Below are 20,374 nucleotides of genomic sequence, written 5' to 3' on the forward strand. Positions count from 1 at the left end.
TGAATGTAATAAACATATTAAACATATTAAACCATTAGCATGTAAAATTCATGCAAACATCAATCACTTCAAATTTCTTATATTGATAACTAATCAGATTGTAAAGAGTTTTATTTAGGGCATAAAACCCAACATACTCCACCATTTATTTTCGTTTGGTCAAGCTCGAAGGAGATCATCCTTTGCTTACTATTCGCCAGATAGAAGCTATAGATTCCATGTTTATGTTAGCGCTCCCACTCAATTGCACTACCGTGTTCCCAAAATGTACGTATCACCCTGACCTAAAAGTAGGCTTAACTAACAAATCAAAGAGCACGAATAGCCTCCTGAGATTGAGCCCAATCATATCAGGATTAAGATCATTTGATCTAGGATCAACTAGGCGATATTGACTTGAATAGATTTTACGGTAAGTTTAATAAATCTAAGTCAAAGTTCAATATCGGTCCCTTCCGAGGCATACTCCATGCATCCAACTTGAGCTTTACTTTAACCAATGTTCTGGAAAGAGCATAGCATTTCCCCAAATGCAAGTAAACTCTTGTTGTAGATTATCATATCAGTAAAACCCTGTGTCTGATAAATCTAGTAAACTTTATTCACATAGTCATGTTTACTTTCCAAAGTGATGACAACACAATAAACAAGATCAAATATGTGAAAAGGGTTTAAGATGAATTTATAAATCAAATCGACAAGCAATTGATAAGGTGAACCAAAACATACACAAATGAATGAAAAATACTTCTGTTTCTTTATTGATGTAGAATAAAATGGATTACATTGAAATGGAGTTTTATGTAGGGCATAAAACCCAACAACCTCGTCGAGAATGGACAACAAAGTCTAACCCAAGCCCAAATGTTGGATTGGTGGCCAAGCTATCACTGTCTGCCTTTGTTAAAGGACAGTGGTATTTTGACAGTGGATGTTCTTGCCACATGACTGGGAATAAAAAATTGCTAGTTAACTACAAAGAGGAAAAGGAGGGGGCCGTGACATTTGGTGATGGTAACAAAGGGCAAATTTTTGGCAAAGGTGATGTAAACCTGAATGGAGTGGCTCAGTTAACAGATGTCCTATATGTAAAAGGGCTCAAAGCCAATCTCATCAGCATCGGTCAATTGTGTGACAACAACCTCTCTGTAAGTTTTACTAAAACTCAGTGCTTAGTTTCATCTAATGGTTGTGATGTCTTAACAGGAAACATGGATGTAGATCAGTGCTATGCAGTATGCAATACCATCGTGTGCAGTTAGACTTTCTTGGATAAACCTGACTTGTGGCACTACAGGCTGGGCACTTGAATTATAGAGACCTACAAAGACTGGTGAAGCTTCAAGCAGTAAGGGGAATTCCTGACATGAAGGTATCCAAGGAGAGAATTTGTGGACCATGTCAGCTTGGGAAACAGCATAAGGCATCACATCCTCCTATCAACAGACTTCTAACCTCACGTGTGTTGGAATTAATGCATGTGGACTTGATGGGGCCAATGAAAAATGAAAGTCTCAGTGGAGAAAGATATGTAATGGTCTTGGTGGATGACTATTCTCGGTTTACCTGGGTTGAGTTCCTTAGAGAGAAATTGAGACCTTTGGATTCTTTTCGGCCTTAATACTGAGACTACAAACTGAGAAAGACTCCAAAGTTGGAAAAATATTTAGGCTAAGGAGTGATCATGGGAAAGAATTCGAGAATTCCATATTCTCTGAGTTCTGCAATGGAATGGGAATACGTCATAAATTTTCAGCTCTAAAAACTCCTCAACAGAATGGAGTCGTTGAGAGAAAAAACAGTACTCTACAAGAAATGGCTCGTGTCATGATGCAAGCCAAGGACATTTCAAAACGTTTCTGGGCAGAAGCTGTAAATACTGCCTGCTATGTGTGCAATAGAGTTCATCTCCACACGGGTACATCTCAGACTGCCTATGAGCTATGGAAAGGGAGACCACCAAATGTTAGCCACATGCACATTTTATATGTATGTGCTACGTTCTAAATGACCGTGATCACTTAGGCAAGTTTGACCCTTGTAGTGATGAGGGGATATTTTTGGGTTACTCTACAAACAGTCGTGCTTACAGGGTATTCAATAAAAGGACTCACTCTATATTCGAATCATTGAACGTAAAGTTTGATGACTTAGAAGGTAGTGAAAAAGTGAGTGTCGAGGATGATGTTGGGTTTTATGCCCTAAATAAAACTCTTTACAATTTGATTAGTTATCAATATAAGAAATTTGAAGTGATTGATGTTTGCATGAATTTTACATGCTAATGGTTTAATATGTTTATTACTATTATACACAAAATTAGTTAAATCCAGATCATATAATTATTCACAATTACAGTATCGTCAACACAGTGGAATGTGATTGTGATCATATGAATCAAAAGACTTGGTCCCTGTTTCATCAATGTTATTGGGTCTACACTAATGTGATAATCAGCGATGATGTATACTTACACTTGGAGTAAGTGTTATGTTCTTTTCAGGACATTAGTAAAGTATACTAGTTTCGAATGTATGGAGTATACATTGGACTGGACCGATATTGCAACTAAGTTAAGATATTACAAACTTACCGTTATATATATCTTTCCAAGTCAATATCAGTAGTTGATCTTAAGATTAAAAGAATCTAAATCTTGATATGCTTAGGCTCAACTCAGGAGTGTTATTCATGTTCTTTGATTTATTAGTTAAGCCTACTTTTAGGTCAGGGTGATACGTATATTTTGGGAACATGATAGTATGATTGAGTGGGAGTGCTGAACATAAATATGGAATCTATAGCTTCTACTGGTGTATAGAAGTCAAGTGATAATTCCCTTCGAGCTTAGCAAATAGAAGTAAATGGATGAGCTCTTTTTTAACTGACTAATTATTAGATCACTAAACACCATTTACAGGTAGCTAAGTGTTTTAAGGGGCAAAATACATTGAGGGGTGAGAACGGTAAGAAATCCCATCTTGATGTAGATCATCTATATAGAGGATGTTTAAATCACAATAAGATTATAACAATGGTTAAATGAGATAGCATATTGATATCGTGAAACATATAATATGCTCTATATAAGTTTGAGAGTGCAATTCTAAGTTCTAAGAGTGGATTCAACGAAGAATTAATAAGTAGGAATTTACTTGGTAAATTTGGTTCACTTATTGGAAGCTCAGCATATAGATCCATGGTCCCCATTCTAGTTGAGAACATTCTGCTTGTAAGACTCATTAATTGATTCGTAATTGATCAATTATAATTCTAAAGTTAGACTATGTCTAATTTTATGAATTTTCACTAAGGAGGGGTGAAATTGTAAAGAAAAGAGATTCTAGGTTTATTTATTTATTAATGGACTTTATATGTCCAGTTAATAATTAAATTAAATGACAATATTATTTAATAATGTATTTTAGTTATTAAATAATTCTTTTTGGCATTGAAAAGGTTAGAATTGGAAAATTGGCGTTTTTGAGAAAATAGAAATAAAATTTGATAAAACTGCAAAATCAAGTGGGGCCCACTAATACACTATGGCCGGCCACTTATTGTGGATTTTCAAATTAATATTTTCATTATTTTAATGCCAAATATTTCCTAACCTAAACCTAGTAGTTGCCTATAAATAGAAAGTGATGGCTCAGTCAAATCATAAGTTTTCAATAACCTTTTCTGACAGAAATTTCTCTCTTCAGAAAAACTGAGCCTTCCCTAGTTTCTATACTTGGCCGAAATCCCTCTTCTCTTTTCTTCTTCATAAATTTCGAACCCTAGTGAAAGAGTGAGTGCCCACACACAGCAAGCAGTAACTCAATCATAGATTGGAAGATTGTGAAGGATCAAACTTGAAGAAGAAGGACATTCGGGCTCAGATCTTGATTATACTCTGCTACAGAAAGGATACAAGGTTTAGAGATCTGAGCGGAAGGAGACATTAATTCCGCTGCATCAATGTAAGGTTTTCTTAACTTTATATGTGTTTAATTTATCGTTTTAGAAAGTTCATATTTAGGGTGTTTAAACAACATACTTGTGAGTAGATCTAAGATCCTGGTAGAATAAATCCAACAACTGGCCCCAGAGCCATGGTAATTGATTTACTTGCATGAAATTTGGACTTTAAAACGATTGTTTGTTATTTGGATGGTTTCATGTTGTATTGAGTGTTATATGATGATTGATTGATGTTTGTAAATTTTCGTGAAAAATAATTAAAATTTTGTTTCTAAAAATATTTTTATTGGATAGTATGGAAAAAATTAAGCAAGTTAATTTTTTACAGAACTCAATTTCGATTTAATTTGTATTAGTTATGATTTTTTGAAGATTCGAAAAAAGATAAGGGGGCTGTGCACACTCACGCGCGCGGATTCAGACAAGCTTGTTGTCTGAATCCTTCATGCGCGCGCGGATCACGTGTCTGAAGCCCCACCTACGCGTGCGCAAAGGGCTGCAATCTCCCCTGTTCTGCCGAGGTTTCTCGGCTATCACTCAGGCCTGCGCGCGCGGACAATATGCTTGGCATACTGTTCGTACAACTCCCAAAATTTTCCTTTTTCTTCGTTTTTTCATGCTTTTTCATGGAATTAACTTCCGATTTTTTGTGTAGTTTTATATTTATAGATTTACTATTCCAAATTCAACTCTAATTATCATAATGAATTAATTTAATATTTTTTTTTATTTAATTCATGATATTAGTGTAATTTGAATTTGAAATTAGTAAATATCTATCTTTTTGCTTAATTATTTATCTTATTTTTAAATTTGATTATATCTTATCTTATTTTTTAAATTTTTTTTAAAATTAATTTTTTTTTAAATATTTTGATCTTATTTAAATTTAAAATAAGATAACTATAATCATGTAATTTTAAATAGATGTAAGATATTTTGCTAACTTTTAAATTTTGTTATTTTATTTATTTAAATTAAATTCAAAATCTTAAAAAGATATTTATTTAATCTTTTCTAATTTTTATTTATAAAATAACATTTAATTTTTAAAAGTAGTTAGCAAATTTTGAAATGATATTTAAGTTAGTTGAAACCTAATTTTTTCAAATTGTAGGTTTAATTTTAAATATTTTTTTTTTAATAATTTCGAAATTTAAATTAATAATTTTTTTTATTTTCGAAAATAAATAATTTTTTTTAAATTTTTTCGAAAATTAAATTTTATTTTTTATTTATTTATTTATTTAATTATTTATTTTTCGAAATTTATTTATTTAAAATTAAATAAATCCTACTTCCAACTATCAAGCTAACCTTGTTGCAGGAGTATATGGTTTTAGCTTGTGTGTAAGTTTTCAAAACCTATTATTACTTGATTGCAAATAGCCATGGTTAACTTGTTGACAGATCCAATGATCTGATTAACTCATGGCTCCCTTGGTCAAGTTAATAATTTGTAACAGGTAAATTTTACAATCTTCTTTCATCTATGTATGACCTAGCAACATGATAGGATCCATCCAAGTGTGTACCCATGTGAGCCTATGTGTTTATTTTATTATATAGATGCATATAGGTTGTTGCTAAATAAAATGTCACATTATGATAGATTTTATTTAAGGTCCATTTAGTTATTGGACCTATTCAATTAATAACAGTTATTTATTTTAACGTTAAATTCTTCTCTTTTGGGCCTTGTGTGAGAGTTGGGAGCTATAGAAGTGGGTACGACATACTGAACCCAGCACCCCCTCACATGAACTACCCCAATTGTGAAGGCCCATTTGCCTGATTTAAGTAACTGTACTAGGTTAATTATATTAGTTTGACCTAATAAAATTGAATTAGCAACATAATTAACTTTTAAAATATATGAAAATTTATTTTTATTTTAATATTTTAAAGTTAATTTTAAGAAAAACACTTTTAGTTTTAGATATTATTTCTCGATAAACTATTTGTATTTTTCTTGTATTTAATTAAATATAGAATTTTAACTAACTAGATTCTCTCTGGAGCTTATTTAATTAAATATTCCTATTTAAGTTATAAATCAGTTGTATCAACTGATTTTTCTTATCTAACTTAAATTTGAATATTTTATTTAAATTTTAAACTAAGTTGAGGAATCCTAGGCATTAGTTATTAAAGATTCTTAAGATATTTTTTAAGTTAATATCTTTTCGAATATTAACTTAAAATGGAATATTTTAGATATTTTTTTTAGGTTAATATCTTTTCGAATATTAACTTAAAAAGATATCTTCAAATTAAGTGGTTATAACTTAATTTTTGATATTTAATTAAATCTAAATTTGAAATTATTTAAGTTTTAGATTTTTTCTATATAACTTAAATTAGATAGTTTTTCAAATTTTTGTTGAAAAGATACTTAGTCAAATAAGGTATTTTCTAGATAGTTATTTCTAGACTACTTATTATTTCTAATATTTAAATAGGAAAATATTATAAATTGTGAGATTAATTATTTAAATAATTAATTTTGGTACAATTTTATTTAAGTATATTTTTCCTAGTATTAAACTAGAGATTAATAATTAAGCCTTCTGTACACTTAATTATTTGTTTCTTGAATTTAATACATTTAATTAACTTGAAAATTTAAATATCTAAGTTGATTTTCATCATGATACTTAAATATTTATTTTTCATGACACTTAATTAAATAGAAAATTATTTTTAAGTTTAAATTTAATTTTTCAACCTAAATTTAAATAATTTTCAATATATATATTTTTTCTTTATTTTATTAATCAATTTCGAAAAATTGCATTTTATTTATGCAATATTTTCGAATTTTTTTTTATTTTGAAAAATAGATTGAGTTGTAAATTAATTATTTATTTTAATTAATTCTTGGGCCAACTTAAATCAATGATTTTTTCATCTATTGATTAATTTAAAATAAATGAATTTAAAATATATATATTATTAGAAATTGAATTAATTAGTCAAAAGAAAATCTAGATAGGTGATATTTTTGCTTGAAGTATTTCTTTTCTAATTTTTATTATTTTTTGAAATTTGTATTTTTTTTTATATACTTAATTTTCGAATACAATAAATATATTCTCAAAGGAAATTTTTAAGTTGCTAATTAATCTAATTTAATTCAACTTAAATTAGTTTCCTTAATATTTATATTTAAGATTATTACTAAGATGGAAATAATTAATTTTATTTCAATCACCATCTAAGTATAATTTTATAAATATTATATTAAATTCTTATTTTTTTTGAATTTAATGAGAGTATATTTATTAGAATAATAAAGAAAATACATTTTAAATAATGAGCTTTATTATTATTAAGATATTCGATCTCCATTGTGGGTTTTACATCACGTTTGTTTTAGTGAGTAATCCTCCCTAATGGAGGAACGTTCATTAGCAATTTCGCACCGTTTAATCTCGAAAGATAAGTAGTTTGTAAGTGTTTTATATGGTATGGATCACCCTAATGGTGGCGACCATATTTGACTTGCAAATTGCAAAACAATGGTAGAAGCTCGTAAGATAGAATAGCCTTGACTCTCGCCTAAACGGGACACTGATATCAGTTTGTTGAAAAACCTTGGAAATTATTTAGGATTCAATTTTTTTTAAGTATTTTCTCATGTCATTCCTACTTGCTATGTGCTTATAATTTCTGAATTGATTTTGTGTTAAACCATTATTAATTTCTATTTGTTGATTTCTATTATTTTGTAGTATCTTGTATTATCAAAATAAATCCCATGTTATCACTGTTGACTGAAAACAAGCTGAATGGATCTAACTTTAATAAGTGGAATGAGAACATTAATATTGCTCTCATAGGAGAAAGTGCCTTGTTTGTTTTAACTGAGCCGTCACCTGAAGTGCCTAGGGACAATGCTTCCAAAGCTGTGAAAGAAAAGTATGAGCGTTGGCAGAAAGCAAATGACAAAGCTCTATACTTTATGCTTTCTAGCATGGTTGACACCCTCAAAACTCAGTTTTCTAAAACCGAGAAGGCTGCTGAAGTTATGACAAAGTTAAATGAGCTATTCGGTAAGGCATCACTTCAGTCACGCTTTGACACGACTAAGAAGTACATTAATGCACTGATGGAACCTCATCAAAACGTGTGTGACCATGTTCTGCTAATGTCAAGTTATTTCCAAGAAGCCCAGGATCATGGTGCTGAAATGGACAGTGCTACTCAAGTAAGTCTTATCTTGAATAGTCTGACTCCAGCATTTCTACCATACACATCAAATTATGTCATGAATAAGAAGGAAATTGACTTTCATGAATTAGTCAATGACCTTCAAACTTATGAAAATTTGATTGGAGGACCCAAGAAGAAAGGGAGTAAACCTCACAATCCTGGGAATGGTAATGGGATGATGAAACCTGAAGCAAATGTTTCCTCTGCTTCGAAGCCCAAGTCGAAGAAGAAGTGGAAAACACCAAGAAGCGAACAAAAGCCATGAAGAATAAAAAGGCTGCTCCTTCTGGTGATGCTACACTTAAAGGAAAGTGTTTCTACTACAATGAAAAAGGTCATTGGAAACCCCAGTGTCCTAAACTTCTTGCAAAGAAACAAGGTATTTCTATTTATAAACTTTAAGAGTTTTAGTGAATTGTTATCCAATTGGATTTATGATTCTGGACTAACTTTGTTTATTTGTTTTTCTTCTTCTTATAGGCCAAGCTACTTGAACTCAATTGAGTTGGATCAGAAAGCTGGACCAAGGGTGAAATCGTCCAGATGAAGATGAAGCTCTTCAATTTATTTTTTGAATTAATTGTTTTAGTTTAATGACAATTTGGATTTCAAATTTTAGTTAGGGATATTTATCCTTGTTTTTCTCATATTGTTACAATACATTTTTTTAATTTATTATTAATAAAGTTTCTTTATTATACATTGCAATTTATGAGATTGAACTTCATTTATTTTATCTTCATCAATAATTACCACATTATATTTATATGTTTGTATGTGTGAGTGTTTTTATTATTGATGGAAATTCTATTATATTTACAACTCTTCATAGAGTTATATTAAATAAACACTAGAAACTATTTCTATGTTTATTAATAATTGTAAATTCTAATACAATTATTAAGAATTTGTTTAATAAAAGGATCTTTTTTGATCTGATAGGGGTGGCAAAAAGTTAAGAAAACTATGCAGTTCAACGATCTTTTATACTCTGAATAGTATTCAACTCCACATAAACTCTATCACACTTAGAGAATAATGATCTTTACAACCTTTAGGAGTGGATCATAATCTCTATATACTTAGGGGTGGAGGTTATCCACAAGTACCCTATATGTATATTTTTAGGGGTGGAGTCTATTCCACAATTCCCTATATTGACACATATTTTCTTTAAACATGGAAGTAATATAATGAGTTAGCTATTATCAATATCAATTCTTGATCTTGTTTGTATGTTCCATTTTGATTTTACTGTTGTCAGTAAAAGTTTGATACCTATGAAAGTTCTTTGGAAAAGTTTCACACTACCTTAATTGAGTGGGAGAATTTTAAAGTTCTATACCCATCTTCATCAGGTTGATACTTGTGATAGATACTTAAGGACACTACTGAAAAGCAAATCTAACCATTCACATGGATAGGTATAGCTCATCAGAATTATGAGAATAAGATAAAGAACTCTAGTTGAGTCCATTTGAATGACTTGAACCTAGAATTCTTAATCCTCATAAAATTTTATGGTATCTTAATTTTGATTACTTTATCTCTGGCATGTATTTTTCACTTCAAATACTAGTCTGCTATGTTGATGACTTAGTCTTAACTTAAAGATTCAGACTAATACAAAAGTCACAACTAGATAACTCTCCAAACAATAAGAAGTTAAAAGTATTATTTAACCAGATATCTGCTATTGAGTGGAAGCTATCTGAGATGTAATCAAATAGGGAACATTAGAAGATATTCAAGAAAGATTTATGAAAGTGATCTATATGTTAGATATTAAGGAACTGTGTATCAGTTGTCCTTGTGTCTCACCAACTCATTTCGAGATCTTTGAGATGGTGCTTACTTTGGGGGTGGAGGAATTATTCTATAATAATTCAAGCTCTACCAGAGATGAATTATAACTTTGTGTATTCGAAAATCCAAGAAAGTTATATCACTGAAGAAAAGTCTACACTGTATTATCTCAATTACATATTTTAAAATATGAGAGATATGTCTTCTGTTAATTCAGATGTACTTTTAAAACAGTAAAGACTTCAGTATCCCTTGATGAGTAAAGCATATAGTAAAGGATGTTTCATAAGTGAATTTATGAACTAGTTTCCAGAAGTTTGGGTGGATTCAAATATACTACACTTGATCTGAAGATCAAGACATCAAATTGACCTATTTGCACAGTTTGTTTTATGTTAGTGCAAGTGGGAGTTTGTTGGGTTTTATGCCCTAAATAAAACTCTTTAAAACCTGATTAGTTATCAATATAAGAAATTTGAAGTGATTGATGTTTGCATGAATTTTACATGCTAATGGTTTAATATGTTTATTACTATTATACACAAAATCAGTTAAATTCAGATCATATAATTATTCACAATTACAGTATCGTCAACACAGTGGAATGTGATTGTGATCATATGAATCAAAAGACTTGGTCCGTGTTTCATCAGTGTTATTGGATTTACACTAATGTGATAATCAGCGATGATGTATACTTACACTTGGAGTAAGTGTTATGTTCTTTCCAGGACAATAGTAAAGTATACTAGTTTCGAATGTATGGAGTATACATTGGACTGGACCGATATTGCAACTAAGTTAAGATATTACAAACTTACCGTTATATATATCTTTCCAAGTCAATATCAGTAGTTGATCTTAAGATTAAAAGAATCTAAATCCTGATATGCTTAGGCTCACCTCAGGAGTGCTATTCATGTTCTTTGATTTATTAGTTAAGCCTACTTTTAGGTCAGGGTCATACGTATATTTTGGAAACATGATAGTATGATTGAGTTGGAGTGCTGAACATAAATATGGAATCTATAGCTTCTACTGGTGTATAGAAGTCAAGTGATGATTCCCTTCGAGCTTAGCAAATAGAAGTAAATGGATGAGCTCTTGTTTAACTGACTAATTATTAGATCACTAAACACCATTAACAGGTAGCTAAGTGTTTTAAGGGGCAAAATACATTGAGGGGTGAGAACGGTAAAGAAATCTCATCTTGATGTAGATCATCTATATAGAGGATCTTTAAATCACAATAAGATTATAACAATGGTTAAATGAGATAGCATATTGATATCGTGAAACATATAATATGCTCTATATAAGTTTGAGAGTGCAATTCTAAGTTCTAAGAGTGGATTCAACGAAGAATTAATAAGTAGGAATTTACTTTGTAAATTTGGTTCACTTATTGGAAGCTCAGCATATAGATCCATGGTCCCCATTCTAGTTGAGAACATTCTGCTTGTAAGACTCATTAATTGATTCGTGATTGATCAATTATAATTCTAAAGTTAGACTATGTCTAATTTTATGAATTTTCACTAAGCAGGGGTGAAATTGTAAAGAAAAGAGATTCTAGGTTTATTTATTTATTAATGGACTTTATATGTCTAGTTAATAAATAAATTAAATGACAATATTATTTAATAATGTATTTTAGTTATTAAATAATTAGTTTTGGCATTTAAAAGGTTAGAATTGGAAAATTGGCGTTTTTGAGAAAATAGAAATAAAATTTGATAAAATTGCAAAATCAAGTGGGGCCGACTAATACACCATGGCCAGCCACTTATTGTGGATTTTCAAATTAATATTTTCATTATTTTAATGCCAAATAATTCCTAACCTAAACCTAGTAGTTGCCTATAAATAGAAAGTGATGGCTCAGTCAAATCATAAGTTTTCAATAACCTTTTCTGACAGAAATTTCTCTCTTCAGAAAAACTGAGCCTTCCCTAGTTTCTATACGTGGCCGAAATCCCTCTTCTCTTTTCTTCTTCATACATTTTGAACCCTAGTGAAAGAGTGAGTGCCCATACACAGCAAGCAGTAACTCAATCATAGATTGGAAGACTGTGAAGGATCAAACTTGGAGAAGAAGGAAATTCGGGCTCAGATCTTGATTATACTTTGCTACAGAAAGGATACAAGGGTTAGAGATCTAAGCGGAAGGAGACATTAATTCCGCTGCATCAATGTAAGGTTTTCTTAACTTTATATGTGTTTAATTTATCGTTTTAGAAAGTTCATATTTAGGGTGTTTAAACAACATACTTGTGAGTAGATCTAAGATCCTGGTAAAATAAATCCAACAGATGATGCCCCTGTTCTTTCTGGACCTAGACCAGTTACCACTAGACTGATCCAAGTGTATCCTGACACTTCTACAGATTCTCTAAACACTAAACCAGCGTTATCAGATGAGGTGGATGCAGATGTCACTGATCAAAACAGGGAACTTGAAGTTAGTAGTGCTCTGCCCAAAGAACCCCAACAAGCCAAACTGTACAAAAATGGACCACCCTCTTGGGTTTAGATTGCTCATCCTCAGGTAGTTGTCCTAGGAGATCTAAATGACACCATGGTCACTAGACGAAAAATGCAGAACCTGTTGGCATTCGCTTGCTATCTCTCTTAAATTGAGCCCAAAAATGTCAGAGATGCTCTATTGGATGAATTCTGGTTGGCTGCAATGCAAGATGAAATGGGAAACTTTAGAAGACTTGGTGTATGGATCATGGTCCCTCGGCCTGATGGAGCAAATGTGATAGGAAAAAAAATTGCTATTTAAAAACAAGTCAGATGAATTTGGGATAATGACTCGAAATAAAGCTAGGCTTGTTGCCCAAGGAGACAGTCAGGTGGAGGGAATCGACTTTGATGAGACTTTTGCACCAGTGGCCTGATTAGAGTCTATAAGACTTTTACTCATCATTGCATGTTTTATGAAGATTAGACTCTTCCAAATGGATGTCAAGAGTGCATTTCTCAATAGCTGTAGGAACTCATGTTTCTATTGATCTGCCATCTCTCATCTTTGAAAGGATCCTCGAAGCCTCAGAAACAACTGGCACTCGTAAAAAACTACCCTATCCAAGCCTTGTTCAACGAGTGCTCATGGCTGATCACCCGCCTCTAACAATGCATGACTATCAAGTTCAAAATCCCGTTCTCAGTAAGAGTTTTCTCTCAGTTGTTAACAGGTAGCCCTCATCGACCACTCCTTTTACTTCAAAGGTGAGCAAAGGCAAGTCTCCTATGTTCAAAGGGTTATCAGATTCTAGCTGGCAGGTACAAATGTTTTCTGAGTTTAAATCTTTTGTCAAACGATATAAGAAGGATCACAAGCGCCAGCTTGCCTTTGAGGCCTCCATGTGTAAAATTGTTTGCATCATCAAGTCTACTGTACTGCAAAATCATTCTGGGGATTCTTTAACTCCATCAATTGATATTTCTCTGCCTGAGTTTCATATAGATTCGTTTGGTGCATCATCATATGGGTCTGGGAGTAACGCACATGTTCAGGGGGTGCTATCTGTATCTATCACAGTCTCTAGTCCAGTACAACAGGATCTGCCTCATACAGCTAACCCGTCTCTAGTAACCACTGCAACTCACTTGGTGTCGTCTGGGCCACTTTCCCAGGGAAAGTCTGACAAAGAACTAGAGCAATCACCTCATGTTCAATGAAGGGGGAGATGTTTGTAGTCTCAAGTTTTTTTTGTATGGATTTATGGTTTTCTATGTTTATGATTCCAAAAACATTTTTTTGTGCCATAGCTCTGTGTTACTGGATATCTTTTGAGGTCATTAGTCTTTATATTTTTTTTGTCATTGAACATAATCTGTCAAGGGGGAGATTGTAAGTGTCATTATTTTGACAGATTATATTAATAGTAAGTCAAGTCGTATCTGATGTTTCCAATCTGATATAACTGCATACCAGCTTTCTGTTAAAGTCTGTTAGGGTCTGTTATGTTTTAATGGTTGGTTTTATTTGTTGATTAGGTCGTTTAAAGTATTGCCTATAAATGGCTAATTTTGTCTGTAAATGATTTAGCTAGCTAATTGATATTTTTGGTTAGTTCAGTTATATCGTGTGAGTTGGTGTAGTATCCTGTATTTCTCGTTGTTGATTTTCAGGTCTATTGCATAGCTTGAAGATGGTGATCTATAGCAGAAAGATCAGAGCCTGATGTAACTGAGTTCAGACTGAAGGGAGTTCAGTGTCATCTTCGTCATCATATCTGAAGGGATTTCAGATTGAAGAGAAGTGTCGAAGACGAACTCAGCTGCTGCACAAGGGATTGTGTTCATACAATCAAGATTCTTGATTGATGTTGGTAATTCAATACTAATTGCTGTAAAGATTGTATTAAATTCCTAAGAGTGAACTGGAAATTGTAATACTGATCTTTTGGATTTAGTAGATGTTATTACCCTGGTTCAGGGAACCCAAGCACTAGTCGGCTAAGATGTGTTCTCAGTGCAGATGAAGCTTGTAAATCATTGTGTGCTTTAGTGCTTTATTCTCAATCCAATTATCTAATCCATGAGTTGAAATTAATCAATCTAATCATGAACAATTCGGTAAATTGAATCTAGAAAATTGGATAAGTAGTTCTTTCAATATGGTCTTAGAGTACCATCATTTATACTATCATTAATGTGTTATGTTCATATCTACTTGAAATGTTAAATTTTAGTATGAACAAAATTATATACACACATGAATGAAACAATTAGTTGGATAAAGATTAATGTTCCACAAGCCCCTCATCTATAATTTAGAAGTCAACATATACTCTGCAAGAGTTATAGAAAACATATGATCATAGATAGTATATGGTGATATTTTAAAAGTGATAACAATAATCTTATGAAATATATTATCACCAAAATAATTATGGATCATATGCGTTGGGTTGTATTCCCTAAATAAAACTCCATTTCAATATAATCTCTATTATTCAATATCAGTAAAGAAACAGAAGTATGTTTCATCACTTTGTGTGTCATTTGGTTCATGTTATCATTTACTTGTTTATTTGATTTATAAATTCATCCAAACCCATATCACATTTATATTCTTATTTATTGTGTCGTCAACAAAGTGGAAAGTAATCAAGATTATGTGATTAAAGATATATTCCTAGATTTATCAGTACACAGGGTTTAACTGATATGACAATCTACAACATAGTTTACTTGCACCTTGGATAAGTGCTATGTTCTTTCCAGAGCATTGGTTAAAGTAAAGATTGGGTTAGATGCATGGAGTATGCATCGAAAGCGACCGATATTGAACTTTGAATCAGATATATTAAACTTACCATAATATCTATTCAATTCAATATCACCTAGTTGATCCTAGATCAAATGATCTTAATCCTGATATGGTTAGGTTCAATCTCAGGAGTATTACACATGTTCTTTGATTTGTTAGTTAAGCCTACTTTTGGGTCAGGGTGATACGTACATTTTGGGAACATGGTAATACAATTGAGTGGGAGCGCTAAACATAGATATGGAATCCATGGCTTCTACCTAGCAAATAGAAGTGAAATGATGATTTCCTTCGAGCTTCGCTAAACAGAGATAAATGGTTGAGTACTCATTTCAGTTAGCTGAAATATCATTTATACGGAGCTAAGTGTTTTAAGGATAAAATACATTGAAGGGTGTAATGGTAATTTAATCTCTATACAATGTAGATCATCTATAGAGGATCATTGATTATTGGGATTATAACGATGGATAATTGATAGCGTATCTATATGGTGGAACTTATAGAGCATTCTATATAGCTGAGAGTGCAATTCCAAGTTCTATGCGTGGATGCAACAAGGAATTAATAAGTCAGTGAATTTACTTGGTAAGTTCTAGGTCTGCTTATTGGAAGCTCGGATATATAGGCCCATGGTCCCCATACTAGTTGAGACAATACTCCTTGTAAGACTCAGTTAATTGATTTTGATTAATAAATTATAATTCTAAAATTAGACTATGTCTAGTTTGTGAATTTTCACTAAGCAAGGGCTAAATTGTGAAGAAAGAGTTTCTAGGGTACATTTGTTAATTAAGAGACTTCGGTTAGTCTAATTAATAAATATATTAAATGACAATATTATATCATGATTAATTTTAGTTATTAAATAATTGGAATAGGCATTTAAATGGTTGAATTGGAAAATTGGCATTTTTGAGAAAATAAGATGTAGAAATGATAAAACAGCAAAATTGCAAAAGTGGGGCCCAATATCCTAAACCTAGGCCGGCCACTTAAGTACGTTTTTATCATTTATTTTTTCATTATTTTAATGCCAAATAAATCTAACCTAACCCTAGGTGGTTGACTATAAATAGGTAGTGATGGCTTCAGGAAAAAGATGATGCATCTTAATTCCTTCAAAGAAAAATTGAGTGCCTTCTCTCCTTAACCTAGCCGCCACCCTCACCTCCTCTTCTTCACCACTGAAACCAAACCCTTGAGTGATAGAGTTAGTGCCCACACACATCAAGTGGTACCTCAATCATAGTGTAGAATATTGTGAAGAATCCAAATTCAAGAGAAGGACATTCGGGCTCAGATTTTGGTGATACTCTGCGACAGAAAGGATACAAGGGTTAGAGATCAGAGTGGAAGGAGACATTAAATTTCGCTGCAACCACTGTAAGGTTTCTCATACTTTATATGTGTTTATTTAATATCGTTTTAGAAGTTCATATTTAAGATGTTAAACAACATACTTGTTAGTAAATCTAAGATCCTGGTAAAATATTTCCAACAATATGTGCATGACGGGGAGAAATATTCATGTTGCACTCTTTTTCCCTTAGTTCAGGTTTTGTCCCGCTGGGTTTTCCTAGCAAGATTTTTAACAAGGAAACTTGTAAATAGTTATAAATATGAAATATATATTGCACTCATTTTCTTTAGCTCAGGTTTTGTCCCACTAGGTTTTCCTGACAAGATTTTTAATAATACAAGTTTAAATCATGTTATCATACTTGCATTTTACGAAGCAAGTAGAGAATGTGTGGGAGTGAGATCATTGACATAGCATATTTGGAAAACATATTGATTGCACTTTATAAAGAAGTATCAACCCAAGCAGTTCTCTATGAATATAATACTGCTATCATCGCTCAACTAAAAGGAGGGTACATTGAAGGAAATAGAATTAGAACACATTTCACAGAATTCTTCTTTATACGTTTCAAGAAAATGTATATTGGTGTTCAACAAATTCAATCAAGTGTCAATCTTGCAAACTTATTCACAAAGTTATTACCTGTTGGAAATTATTTTACCAAGATCTAGATTTACTAACCAGTATGTTTGATTAACAATCTAATATGAATTCTAAAACAATGAAAACAAACACATATAAAGTTTAGAAAACCTTACAGTGGGTGCAGCGGAATAATATGACTCCTTCCATTCAGATCTCTAGCCCTTGATTCCTTTCTGTAGCAGAGCATAATCAAGATCTGAATCTGGATCTTCTTTTCTCCTTCTTTGATGCAGAATTTTCATAGTCTTACATACTATGATCGAGATACCACTTGTTGTGTGTGGGCACTACTCATCACTCAAGGATTTTCGAAAATACAGAGAAGAAAAGAGAGAGAGAGTGGCGTGTGGCCTTTTCTGAAGGAAACTAATGTGATCAAAGATGTGTGTGTTTCCTCAAGCCAACACTTTCTATTTATAGAAAACCCTCTAGATTTAGGTTAGAACTGTATGGCATTAAAATGATTGAAACTACAAATGGCAATTCTCATGCATAGTGGCGGGCCATACAAAGGGATTGGGCCTCACTTTGCAACTTTCCCATTTTGTTATTTTCCATTCCCATTTTCTCAAAAATGCTAATTTTCCAATTTAACCTTTTAAATGCCAATTCTAATTATTTAATAACTTGAAAATAATTATTAAATAATATTGCCACTTAATATATTTATTAATTTAGACATGTAAAGTCTCTTAATCAATAAATAAACCTAAAATCTCTTTTCTTTACAATACCTTGCTTAGTGAAAATTCATGAAGTTGACATAGTCTAACTTTTAAAATTTTAATTGATTAATTAAAATCAATTAACTGAGTCTTACAAGCAGTATGGTCTCAACTAGTATGGGGACCATGGGTCTATATAACTGAGCTTCCAATAAGTCAAACCGAATTTACCAAGTAAATTCCCTAACTTACTAATTCCTCATTGAATCCACACTTAGAACTTGGAATTGCACTCTCAGTCATATAGAACACTCTATATGTTCCATGATATAGACATGTCATTAGTTATCCATTGTTATAACCCTAATGTGATCAATGACCCTCTAATAGATGATCTACATTGAAAAGGCACTACTGTTACCGCTACACCTTCAATGTATTTTATCCTTAAAACACTTAGCTCCGTGTAAATGATATTTCAGCAAAGTGAAATGAGATCTCCACCATTTATTTCTGTTTAGCCAAGCTCGAAGGATATCATCGTTTCACTTCTAAGTTCCTATAGAAGTTATAGATTCCATCTTTATGGTAGCGCTCCCACTCAATTATACTATCATGTTCCCAAAATGTACGTATCACCCTGACCCAAAAGTAGGCTTAACTAACAAATCAAAGAACATTTGTAGTACTCTTGAGATCGAACCTACTCATATCAGGATTAAGGTCATTTGATCTAGGATCAACAGGTGATATTTAATTGAATAGATATTATGGTAAGTTTTAATATATCTAATCAAAGTTCAATATCGGTCCCTTCTGATGTATACTCCATACATCCGATACTGGTAAACTTTTCTAATGTCCTGGAAAGGACATAGCACTTTTCCAAGGTGTAAAAATACCTATCGCTGATTATACCATGTCTGTCTAAATCCAGTGTTCTGACAAATCAGGGAATAAACTTTTGAACATATAATTAAGATTATATTCCACTGTGCTGACAACACTATAATCTTTAACAAACTCATATGTTCTGGACTTAAAAAGAATTCATACATATAATCATGAAATAAATCATGTGAACCATGCAACATAAAATGTTATTTCTGATCTTTATTAATAAGTAAACCTGATCATATTGAAATGAGTTTTATTTAGGGCATAAAACCCAACAAACTCCCACTTGCACTAATATAAAACAAAATGTGCATTTCAAATAATCATTAACAACTTGATATACAAATCAAGTGTAGTAGTAGTAAACTCCTCGTAATAGGATCTGACAGGTTGAATTAACAACAAAATCCTTGATATTGTGAAATTCCTCTCTATATGTCTACTCTTTTGGGATATTGGATTCTATACCTTTGGCAACTACTTTTGGTTATTCAGGAAATAACACTAGTAGTCAAGACATGTAATAACCAAAATATTTGATTATTATCTTCTATTATGTTAGTCCAAATATCTCGATGTGGAAATAGTAATTATGTAGAATTTGTCTTGATTTTTTTTTAAATGCTAGAAGTGGCGTAATTCTTTAAAGTGACAAGTATTTTTTTTTTATTGGGTTTGTAAGTTAGGTTGTGATAGTATAAAGTGATTAGATTAATTAATAAAATTTGATTGCAATGGTGCCATTAATTAGAGTAAGTACATTTGAATGATATATGTTGATATATATTATATATATAGTATATAGTATTTATAAAGCATGGTTTAATTAAGGGGATGTGTACCATAATAGTTATAAGACCAAGTGGCACTGTGCATGGAATCATGTTTTAATGTATTTCCAGAATTTAAATTTAAGGCTTAATCATTATAAGGCTTACATAAGGAGACTAGAAAGGGTAAGTTATCAACTCCCAATGTGTATAGTCCAAGCCTTGACCAGCCATATACACATGGCTTGTTGAGATTTAAAAGGGGTTTTGAATTTTGATTATCTTGCACGTGGGCTACTAGTGTGGGAGTCATAAGTTGATGTAGTTAAGAGTTTTAATGGAATTAAGATTGAGAATATATTATTTGAAATTTAAATTTAAATTCTAGCTATGATTTATATGACGACTAGCTTAAGAATCGGTATTGACCGAGTATGATGAAGTAGATTGAAAATTGAACATTATCTAGTTTGTTATTTAATTTTAATTAAGGTGGACGTGTGGCATTTCATGGATGGTCATAGTAAGTTTGTTAGATTCATTGAGAGCAAATTGGATGTGTGTGGTAGGTAAGAGAAATAAGTGGAATTAATTAGCATCATTTGATAATATGAGAACTTAGTCTATAATAATTTTAGTGAGGTGTATACCATGAGCATTTCTTTCTAAAGAAACACAACAGGTTGAACTCGTCATCCACCAAAATAGCATCAGTGAGCCTTAAGAATATCCATGTGTCATTTTTAAACACTTAATTGGT

Source organism: Cannabis sativa, chromosome 7, assembly GCF_029168945.1.
Source record: "Cannabis sativa cultivar Pink pepper isolate KNU-18-1 chromosome 7, ASM2916894v1, whole genome shotgun sequence".
NCBI classification, from domain to species: Eukaryota; Viridiplantae; Streptophyta; class Magnoliopsida; order Rosales; family Cannabaceae; genus Cannabis; species Cannabis sativa.